Source organism: Amblyomma maculatum, chromosome 3 (genome assembly GCF_055883805.1).
Source record: "Amblyomma maculatum isolate TAMU_Amacu chromosome 3, ASM5588380v1, whole genome shotgun sequence".
NCBI classification, from domain to species: domain Eukaryota; kingdom Metazoa; phylum Arthropoda; class Arachnida; order Ixodida; family Ixodidae; genus Amblyomma; species Amblyomma maculatum.
In genome coordinates, this window is record NC_139346.1 from 154390073 (window position 1) to 154402266 (window position 12194).

Here is a 12194-nt window from a genome sequence, read left to right on the forward strand (position 1 = left end):
TGCTCTTAGGTTTAAGCTCTGGCATTGATAAGCCTATCTAAAGAACCGACTGGCAGTGACAGGTTGTTTACAGCTGTTGATCAAAAGGTAGGCCATCATGCTATTATTGCAGGCATATTTGCTTCTTTTTGTACCTCTGTTTACTAAAACTTAATTTTGTTCCCCATTCCTAGGGACGCTGCACCTCTTGCTACACTCACTGTTCAGTCGCTTTTATTCAAGGTACAAAAAGGAGGAAATGCGCATGCACTCATAGGATAGCCTGTCTTTCCGTTAACAGCTGCAAATAACACGCCACTGCTCCTCGGTACCTTGGATGAAGTTTTCAATGGAGTTACCTGAGATGCCTAGCAATTGCTGTAATATTTATACCAATCACTGCAGTGAAAAAGAAAGGTAACACTGCATCGCTTTAACTGCTGCATGCACCTATAAACGTGCCTTAATTTATTGCCTATTCTTATAGACGCAGGACCTCTTGCTATAGGCTTTGTTCAGTAAGCAACCGTCTTTCATTGCTTCAATTTCTGTCTCTCCACCACTTTCTTGTTGCTCTGGGTGTGATCATTTGATTTCATTGTTCAAATCATATTGTTTTATCATGTGTGAATGATTTAGCCTGCACATACATGCTTTCATTTTTTTAGATGCGCATCGGGAGCATTTTCTACGTAGAAACGGATCGATTGAGTTGTATCACTGGTGCGAAAACCGTCAACCCCCAGAAGATGTGTGTCCTGTGGTTGGAAGGGCAATAAAGAAGAAGAAAATCAGCGGAAAAGCCTGCCTAAAAAAAGGTAGCACTGCATCACTGTAACTGCTGCATGCACCTTTAAATATGCCTTATTTTTATTGCCTATTCTTATAGACGGTGGACCTCTTGCTATTGGCTTTTTGCAGAAAGCAACCGCCTTTCATTGCTTCAATTCCTATCTCTCCACCACTTTCTTGTTACTTCGAGTGTGATCCTTTGATTTTATTGTTCAAATCATATTATTAAATCGCCGGTGAATGATTGCGCCTACACATACATGCTTTCATTTTTTTTTTAGGTGCGCATCGAGAGTGTTTTCTACGTATAAATGGATCGATTAAGTTGTATCACTGGTGCGAAAACCAACAGTTCGGTACCCCCAGAAGATTTGTGTCCTGTGGGTGGCAGGGGTATAAAGAAGAGGATAATCAGTGGAAAAGCCTGCCTAAAAACTTACAAAGATGGCGCAAAAGCGAAATGCTGATCAGGGTTAGAGTCTGATTACTTCTGTTATCCCATTTCACTTGCTAGGTGATGTGACATATATGAGGCACCTTAGTATAATTTGTGGTATACTCACTGAAAATTGTGTAGACATTAACTTTTTTCTCGCTCAATTATTTTGAGTGACGCACGAATTGGAATAAAACGAAGTCATCCACACATCTAATGCCCATAGACATTATATGCGTGGATGAGCTCATTAATTGTGTTCCTATGTGAGCATCCAATAGTTTGTCGAATATATTAATATGTTAAAAGTTGATTTTTTTACTGTTAACCGGAGTAATACATATGCTCCATATCATAGCATTATTCGCCTGTAGTTTGTATCTGCTCTTTCCTAAATTGTATTCTACAAAGTATACGTGTGTCATCTCGTACGTCTATTTAACTAGCGAACAATTTGCAATCGAATCCCTTTTGTGATGTTGTTTCAGCTACAAATAATGTATGACAGTTGTGACAATATAGGTAGCTTTAGCTATAACATATAGCGCGAAAACCTTTAATATATGCGATGATATTTTTATTCACAGCATTGGCTAAACCAGCCTGTTTGAAGAGACGAAATGAAAACAAATATGGATGTCTTCGGACAGGAACAGTAATCGTGGTGCCATGACCATTTTTTTATTTAAATTTTCATATGTAGTGGGCTAATGTCTCGACACAAAGGAATGACCCTTAGGTTTGCCAGATGCGGCGTAGTATTCTCGAAAAAAAAACGCCTATCACTAAAGCTGGAAAACGCCGTTTTTGTCGTTTCAAAAAGTTGCAAGTTTGGAGGCCGGCTGGTTGTGTAAAATTTTGTCATTCATTGCTTTTTGCTCACCGCATTTGCGTAACATTTACTTGTATAAGAAGTATTAAAAGTGTGTTTCATTGATGCAGTTGATTTAGTAAAAAATCGCAAACTTTGCTTCAAGAACAACGCGCTAAAAAAATGTTAATGTTCAACCTTACATACTGACGTGATGCGTTACGTCGTTTGCACTAAAACATTCTGTGTTTATTACGCAGGTCATATTGTTAATTTAAGGCAGAATTTGGAGACTCTAACCTGCTATGTGTGTTCTCTGTAACGCCACCAAAATTATTACGCTGGAAAGCGATTTGCTTATGATTGTAATTATAAAACTTACACATTGAAAAATCATCTTCAAAAATATGGTATTGTTAGTGGTGGTCAAAGCTGAGAAATGGAATAATATATTAATAAACTAGATTGAATACTATTGCACCTAGCAATAAAAAAAGAATGCAGGACAGAGAAAAAGTTCAGCCTTCACTTGCGTTCTGCCATGAAATTGACAGAAATAGTGAATCAATACCATTTTAAGCTATTTGCCCAGAAGCAGAAAAAGGATGTATAAGCGCTGACAAGGTTTTAAATTTTACTTAAGGTAAAATGTAACTAAATTCAGCAAATACTAAATTGAAGTTTTGATGCCTACTCCATAAGGGGGAGCCATATAAGCACATCTATAGAACAAAAACAGGCATTTTTATATTTCTAATATTACAATTTGCAGAATTCAATATATTTACTGGCTCATATTAATAATATACTTTGCATTGTTTCCACAGATTTTGATAAAAATTGATGTTGCGGCCGTTTCTTTAATTCTAATCAGTTTTCCTTATTTTACCATTTTCTTACTTTTGTCCAATTTCAAAATAATATGCAGATACACACACAAATCTAGAGCTTCAAATTTTTTCAGAAATAAAGAATGGAACCTGGATAATGTAGAGAAATAGTTTCTGGGCCAAGATATTATTGGATCTTGCAAGAATGCAGGCTGAGTTTGGCCATTATCAGCACAAGCACTCAGTTTAATATTTAATGTTATATTTTTAAACAGTATAACGCAACACTTTTTAGTCCGTGATATTTTTGAGGTACTGAAGATTTTTGAGAGGGATTTGAATGAAAATCGAAGATGATCTTTTTTTTAATTGCAGCAAATTTGCCCTTTACTGCTGTTTTCGAATTCTGAGCAATGTTGATCCGTTGTGGAGAACACACCTAGTGGTCTGGAGCTCCAGATACTGCCTGGAATTAAGAACATGCGTCAGGAAGTGAAAACATATTTAGTGCAACCAACCTAATGCATCATATGCCAGTACATAAGGTTAAAAATGAATAATATTTTTGCAGCATAACGCTCCTGAAGCAAAGTTTGCGATTTTTTAATAACTCAACTGCAAAAACAAAACAGGTTTCTAATAGTGTTTGTAAATGTAAAACCTGCATATATTTAGTGAGCAAAACATAGTAGATGACAAAATCATGGTATCCAAACTTGCAACATTTTGAAATGGAAAAAACAGCGTTTTCTACCTCTAGAGATATACCACACATTTTTTTTTTTTTCGAGGGAACTACGCGTATCTTGAGAAACTAAAGTTAATTCTTTTGTGTCTAGATATTCGCCCACCACATATAAGAATTTCGTTGGAAACGAAAGATGGCCATGGGACCTGGATTATGTTTCTAACCTAAGGCACCCATAATACGCTGTGAGAAAGCCAATATCAAGGGCTTTTTTTAATATTCCATATTTCGAATGGTTGTGTCATCTAAGAAAATTTGAAAGCTAGGCACACCTTAGCTGTCGCCGGCCCTCACTTTCTGTTACAGCTGCAATTGCTAAGCTTAATTATTACGTTGAGTACTTTATTTTAGCCACGAATATAACGCTATTACGTGTCAAAGAAAGGCCGCAGTGACGCGATTCCCGTAGAATTTGTAAGTGAAACCTGTAAACCTTACAAATCTACCCATATATATATAATCTCTTGCAGGGTTTATTCAAGCTACATCACACCTGCTGCGCCCCATATCTTGAGCCAAGGGTTATGAATAAACCATTAGAAACAGACGATGGAAACCGGTGGCGCATTGCTGGCAGCCACTTAGGACAGCGCAGAAAATTTTTATTGTGTACGTAGCGAAGTGAGGTTATTCGCTTCAAGTACTAAATATTCACTTTAGACAATAAGTAGGACTTAGAGTCGGTGAGCACGTTCGGAAACCCGTTTCAATATTTGCGGTTAGAAACCTCATGAGTACCTTTTTTTCCAGCTGCAGATAAATTCCGGGTTATGTAGATACCGTCACCAGCCCATTCGCGCACCTCGATTGTGCTGCTCACAACATGATTTTGAGCGGACAAAACAACCTGCCGCATTGATGGCTAGCCCCATGCATGAGCAAGGGTGATATGCTGGCGATGGTTGCTTCGCGTCGACCCTTTGGCGTACATGAAGGCTCGAGTTACAATGAGCGCGCCGAACTTTGCAATGCGGATAATGACTACAAAGCGGTAAGGATACAAATGAGTGGAACAGTATTTTTTTAGCTGTAAAATACAAATACAGTCTTGCTGGACGAATGTGCTGGCGCGGACGAAGAAACCATAGGCAACTTGTAGGTCTAACGCTACACAGGGCTGTCGAGCCAAGCCAAGTCCTCAATTGTATTGTCCAGGAATCTGATTTTTGTATTTTCGTGGTTTCCTACTGTATCTGGTGTTCAAAATGCAGACGTGAGGGTTCTTTATCGCAGATAATCAAACGTGGTTTGTGCCGGTACTCTTCAAAGTAGCAACACCATTTATTGTGTAAGTCAATAATCAGTAATTTAGGTAAATAATGTCAATTAAGGATTCCAAACAAAACCTTTTCTGTGGCGCTCAAGGTAGCTTCCAGCAATATGTATCTGGTTTCGTTTGCCTGCCTCCGAAATGTTTTTTTTTTATCCCTTGGATCAAATTTGCTTGGACAAGCAGTATATGTGTAAAAATGAAGCCCCTGTGAGCTACCCGTTTAAGTGAGCTCCCGTTTAAGTGAACTACCCACAAAACCAGTCAAAAGCGTATATCAGCTAACCATGCGGCCAGTTCAGCAGTCGTGGGCTTAGATCGCTTGTGTATATTATATCTAGCCATTTAAAAAAATGCAAATGGTCGCCGAACATTCTCTTGGTAACGATATTTAGTATAAACTGTTTGCACATCGCCGAAAGCGTAGGAGCGGCAAAAAAACTAGCGCGCCAGTCATATGCGGAGACAGCCGACAATCAAGCACTAATTCCTAGTGTGGGATGAAACACTGGCTGTCTCAGCCGTATTGCTGTGGAGGCGATCAAAATGCAACAGGGCACATGCTATGCAATGTATGTGCGTCTTTCATCCTAATAAACCCAAGGCAGCTGAAACTAATCTGGAACTCATCAGTATAGTGTTTCTCATTGACCATGAATTTCGGTACATGAATTCTGGAATTTTCTACATCTTCCTAAAATAATGCACGCGATTTTATATGCCTCGTAATAGTGTTGTAAATTTTGTTTCCTCATTGTTTTTGTGCAGGTGCCTTTTGCGAAAAAGTTGGGGTGGACGATTTGGAGGCACACGCATTTATTCGCAGGTGGCTGCCTGGTTCCTGTGACAGGGGGCGTGGAAGAAAAAGGCGTTTTGCTGAAACCTCCCCTGGCGAACCAGGCATGCCACCTGTGAATGCAATTTCAGGGTCAGCCCCCTCACTACGCCTATGAGTGTGCCCTCCAGCTCCCTGGCCCCTTCCACTTCCCGAGAGTCCGCCCTGCCCTGACCAACCCTGCCACTGCCCTGCTAACTGCGGCTGTGTGTGCCCTCAGCGCTGGCTAGTAACAACTGCCGTCTATAGTAACAATTGCAATAAATATTATCTATTTGTGAACCATGCCCTTGTTTTGTGAATATCTACTGGTTGCTCATGAGCGACAATTTGAATTATTATGGCCATTCCTATTTGAAAGGCCATTATTGTCCCAGCAAGTTCGATGTGCTGTCACGAATATGGCTAGAATGAAAAAGGCTGCATTTTATGGCCTGCACAGGCAGTGCCACAAAATGTGTAATCTTGACATCATCAATGGTACATGAATGGAGTAGCCGGGTAGCCGGTGTACCCATAAACCATTCGATTAATATTGGTATCGACAATATGCGGCATGAATGGAGTAGCCAGTGCACCTGCAATGGCTAACCATCGGTAGGATATTGGCATTGACAATGGGCCATCAATGGAATAGCTGGTATTAAACAAATATTGGTAATACAATGATGGTATAATGCTGGACAGTATTGGCAAGAATCATGGTGCATGAATGGAAAGTCTAATATTGTGCCTACATTGGTGGCTCCGGCTTGGTTGAACACTGGACCAATCTTGGGACGAAAGATGGGCCAAGAATGGAGAATGTAGTAAAATGCCCAAATGCCAATATCAGTCCAATATTGATGCCATTCTTTTCCAGTGATGAACCATTGTTGGACCAATGCTGGTGTGCTGCTTGGGAAAGTCAGGCAACCCTACGTGCTGTCAGTGCGCGGCCATGTGAGCTGCCAGCTCTAGAACTTTTTTGACGCGTATGTGCAACCAGATTAAGAGTGGTATGACAGGAGCTGCCAACTCGGGCCTCTCCCTTCATATCGGATGGTGATATCAGAATCCTTTTATACACTTAAACCCTTGATCACACATCACTTCACACGGATTGGTTACAACGTAGTGGTAGCCTACATATGCTATCGCTTCATACCCTTGAAAGTGAAGCTTAAGTGTCCCCGATAATTTTGGTTCCTAATGGGAACCGCAAACAAAAGAAGGGCACTAAGAATCGAAGTACGCCCGTTTTGAATTTGGCAGTGTCTAAAGGTACATATCGGACGGAACTGAACATTTTTCTAGATACGTCGGACAGATCCGACCGCCGTGCTTTGGTGTTATGATAAATATACGTTGGCCGGACCCGGTGTTCTTAACGTCGGTCCTCAAAGTTCGACGTATGTGATGTGTTAGGCCAGATTGCATAATTTCGGTACCACGGGTACGACGGTGTCTTTTGATCCATTGTTGGCCGTAACAGGGCAAATACAAGTTGACACAATTGTTCAAGTGTAGGCAGTGCGGTGGCTATAGTTTCAACCACTATTTTTTCTTGTATCTACACACTGCCCGAAATGGGATCATTGGTGTTCGATGCGCGTATATTTGAGTCTGCCAACAATAAACTGTTTGCCACGGTTTGAACTGCTACGCACGTACGTGAAAGACATCTATTTCAGTTGTATACTGCGTGGCACAATTCGACGGGAAAAAGTGCTGAAGTGCAATTTTACTCCTGACTATCTCCATGCGAACATCTGATTTTGTAGCGTGTACCGAAGTACGGCGCCGCATATCCCGCTCGTGCGAGACATCTAAGCCAGCGCTGTTCGATCGGCTCACGGTAACCTCGAACCTTCGCGGGTTTAAACCGAATGTACTGAAGTCAAACCAGCAGGAAGAATACTTGTCTAGTCTTCCCCTAAGTACCCAGTGAACATAGCTGTTCATGTTGAAGCGGATCATTCGCGCTTCCGGCTTCCCGGTTGTACACATCTGCATTGCGGTGCAGCGCATCTTCGCACTGGCAGGCTCGCCGACCTGTTGGTCATCGCCGCTGTAACAGCGTAGGCCTCTAGTAAATTCAGCATGCCTTTTGCCATGCCTATGAGGCTGAATCGAAAGGAAGCATTTAATGAGAAACATCCTATTTCCTCTGCCTCCGTGTAGAGAACTAGCATTACATTTCATACGGATTACAGCATATTGCGGACGGGTGTTCTGCACGGGAGGTGTGTGTTGTTTCGGCGTTCAATCTTCGAAGGCCAGTTTAGGATCGAAGATAGCTCAAATACTAGGAATAGCTCAGTCACATTATAAGCAGATCGAAGTAACAGGCTAGTGCGAAGAGAAAGCGGCTCGTGAATGTACGTATCTCTGCTGGTGTAGGCCGCGCCGCATGTTGCCGTCGCTTGCATGCAATCTATGCTCGCGATAGCGGTGCTCGTCGCACACAACCCTGGGTGAAGACAGTGATCTGAGTCATTGTGGGGAACACAAGTACGTGAGAATAGGCGAACCTCTTTTAGCACCTTCTCGAGATTCGCGATGGCTTAGCTTTATGCACGCGTAGCAAGCGAAATGCTGACATATGCTAGACGTGACTTCCGTTGTGGGCCTATGTCGACGTCCACCGTAGTGTACCTCTACGGATAATAGAATGGGTACATCGGGTGTATCTTTACGCACTCCGTTTGAAATTTGGCGCTTGTTTTCAAAATGGTGTCGTCACGACCTCCAAGGGTGGTAGGTGAGCTATGATTTAGTACTGCTTAAGCACAGTTGGCGCAGTGGTCTGGTAAGCAACTAATGAAATATGGGCGATGTTATTTTCATCCCTGAAGCTGGCAAAACCATCACAATCCGCTGCTTTGAACTTGTTAAGCTCACGATTTGAGCTGGTAACCTCTAGGAGAAGGTGGTTCGCGATAACTTTACCAGTCACATCGAAGAACGAGAACTCTTTCCCCACTATTTGTTTGGATTACTTCTACTAGTAATCCAAGAACTGAAGTACTACTAGAACTGAACTAAGAATCCCTAAACCTCTGTAAAGGCCCACAAGGGGCATTACATGAGGGGTGGCCTAGCAAAAGGTGAATAGTATTTCTTTACTGAGAATGATTTATGGATCACAGCTTCTGCAGGCAAACTCTTTCAGTCTTTAGCAGTTGTGTTTGCATTGTTCATGAATTCATTGGGTAAATTTCGATGATTAGATTGCATTGATTGATACTGAGTTTTTATCCCGCGTTGAACGCTTCGCAGTCCCTTAATGCATTGCTGAAAAGAAGGGAATTAATAAAATGGTTTCAAGAATTTATAACACAGTTAATTTTATTTATTCACATGTTCATCGTATATTACAGTTCTCTACACCATTCCAACAATGGGAAGCACGTCCAGCACGCAGACCAGTGAACCATCAAATAGCAGGCAAAGGCTCCATGCTACAGGCAAACGATCCCAAGGCTACAGAAGCTGGGACTCGGGTTGCCGCCATAACTTTCGAAGTTTCTAGATGTCATCCGCCCTTGTGTCACAGATGATGTGTTTATAGTTTTATGTAAACATGTTCGATTAAAGCCGAGAGTCAAGGGCAAGAGGCTCCTTGTGTGCCTCAAAAATGGTCGCTTTTTACTTAAACGGGCATGACCGCGAGCTTAGATATTTGGTTCCAATTTTTAGTTTGCCTAGACAGCGTTGTTTAACACAGTGGTTGGGAAATATTAAACTGACAAGAGGCGTGATTCCTCGGCATTATTGAATCTGTAATTGAACTTTGATGAAATAGGTTTAAACAACTTGTCCGATAATGTAAGCCAATATGTATTCCGTGGGTTCTCAGGCGATGAAGTCTATCGTTCTTCAAATATTGCAGAAAGAGACAGGTTGTGCTGCTAGACGGGATGGCCAGGAGGTGGGATGAATCGTTTGAATATAGCATTGCGAATACAATAAACCAGCACTTTTTATGCGACAGCTGTTGTCCTCAGTAATTGAGGATTTGAATGCAGTAGGTAACATCACTGTCAAAGCGACAATATGCGACCAAAGGAGCAAGCGATGATATTCGACCAAGAAGACATGGATTTAACTGCAAAAGCAATGTGCGGTCTCGCGAAGGCTGATGTTTTTTCATTGGCTGTAGTATAGTGCTTAAACTTCTAACTTCGAGGGGTGGGGGAAGGGGTGATAAGGTCATGGAACTTGATGGTGGATGCTGGGGGCAAGGATACAGATCTATAAGCGTGTTGTTTGGACTGACCATATGCATAACTCCTCCAGCTTCAATTGAGGTGGAGAAAGGGTGGTAAGATAACAGAACTTGAGGATGGGCGCAAGGGACTTAGATTTAACAATGCGCGGTCTCACGAAGGCTTCTATTTTTGGTATGATTGGATAAATATGCCTAAACCTTCATGTGGTGCCGGAGGTGGAGGGAGGGGGGTGTACTGTCGCGAAAGTTGAGTGTGAGGAGAAGGAGTGGGGCTTTAGTTGCATAACTAGTGCAGTTGTGTGAGGAAGACCGTTGCATTTCGGTGATTCCATGCATTAAGTCTGACAAAAACTGAAAAATTAGGTGGCGTTAACGTCGTGATTCAGAGAACTTTAGGTAGGCGTGCGGATTTACACTCAATGCGGCGGTTTTCTAAAGTATACACCAGGCAGAGACCGGTTATCAGGATACTTCCATGTGCTCAGCGGACGATAGTTTAAATGTCCACGTGGAGCACAGAGAAAGTTAAATATAACGTGACTGATCCGTGCAGTTACGCATTGCGCTCGTTGACCAATGTGGTATTTTGTCAGCGTTTATGAACTTGCTTTAAATGCATAAAATTGTTCGTGACTGTTCAGAGTTGCAACTTCTGCAAAAAACAAACAAAAAAAGAAATTCTTCCCCCTTTAATTGCCATTTTCTGTACTGTATTCGTCGCCTGATGTGCTACTGTACCTGTATACTCCTGTTTGCTTACGATACTTCAAAAATGGTAAGACAGTGTGTGAGATTTTGTTTAGATGGAGAAAAATAAACACTTCACAAGGTACCTGGTGTCCTTTTTTTTTTTTGGAGTGCCACTCTTGGACGACTGGCACAACTGCGTTGATAACTGGTAAGGGTCAGAAGTAAACTCATTTTACATTTTAGTGGCCCAGAAAAAAATTCAATAGGAGACATTACCAAAAAAAACAACAACAACAACAACAACAACAACAATAAAAACGATAATTGGCTAACGCATGCTGGCATTCGAACTGCGCGCGCTTAGAACCGCAAGTAGAGTTCTACCTCGGCGCCCACTTGGTGCGCTAGTCTATTGGGCCACTGGACCATATGGGGGTAACCGTCTCTTTATATTTTAGCAATTCAAATGAACGGCTAAATAAACATGAATTATAACTTAAATAATTTATTAGCTCTTATAGGAGCACAAATTTTAGCTTTAGATAGATGTACAGTAAGCAAGCCTTAAATATGTCTACAAAGTGCTAAAGAAACGGCTGGACCCTAAGCCTATGAGCTATAGGGAGTGAAGCAGTGCCTGTAGTTGCTGTAAGAAACCATATAATTAGCAATAGTGAATTCTTTAGTGCACTATATTTATGTCTATAAAGAGATAAAGAAACTAAAAACAAAAGCCGCAGACGGTTTGCTATGATGGCACATGAAACATTTTTCTCCAGTTTTCAACATTCATTCTCCACGGATAAGCCATTTCAAATACATCGCGATGCCCAGAATCGCTTTTGAAATTCAAGGAATCGCAGCGCTAATCGGCAACTTTCCTTTACACTTCTCTCCCGATCATGACGGTATAACAGTCAAATTTCTAAAGATGCACGTGCTTGTACTTCAGGTATTCTAAATGTAATTTCCCAGCAATAGACTTCATGCATCTTAGCTTCTTACTACTTGGGAAATCGGGAAGCTGTTTTTATTGTAAAAATCAGTCGATAGAGCTAATCGTGCGAACTACCGACCCATTCCTCTCACCAATGATTGATATTAGAACATGCCATTTTTTTGGCAATTGGTTAATTTCCTGAAATCAGCCTCATTTTCCACCTCCGCTTAGCATGGCTATCGGAAATCACATTCGGGTGAAACGCAATTTGTGTCCCTCACGAATAAACTACCTTGCAACTTAGACTGTTTGTAGCCTACTGTTCCTTTTTTCTTTTTTAACTACTTGAAACGATTCGACAAGGTCTTCCACAAGCTCCTACTCCACAAGCTAAAAAAATTAAGTATTGACTATAGCCTTTTGAAATCTGAATCACTTTGGGACGGGAAACCCCATAAACCAACAAACCAGTATTCTGAAATGAATCCAATGTTTCCTTACTAATTGGTCGAGGTTTGTTGCAACTAATGACCATAACTCTCCGGTTGTGCATGTGCGGTCTGGTGTGCCGCAAAGATTGGACCCCTTTATTTGTTATCTGCATAAACGGCCTTCCAGCAATAAGATCTAATATTTATCTTTATCTTTTT

At 41.4% G+C, this 12194-nt stretch overlaps 1 long non-coding RNA gene across 1 annotated transcript; it reads left to right on the top strand.

The window, feature by feature from the left end:
* The first annotated feature begins 712 nt into the window (after positions 1-712).
* Positions 713-5871, top strand: LOC146196529 (uncharacterized). Its single transcript, XR_014705637.1, has 3 exons — positions 713-797; positions 1053-1243; positions 5635-5871. It is a non-coding gene; the product is annotated as an uncharacterized LOC146196529 (long non-coding RNA).
* Positions 5872-12194: the final 6323 nt, after the last annotated feature.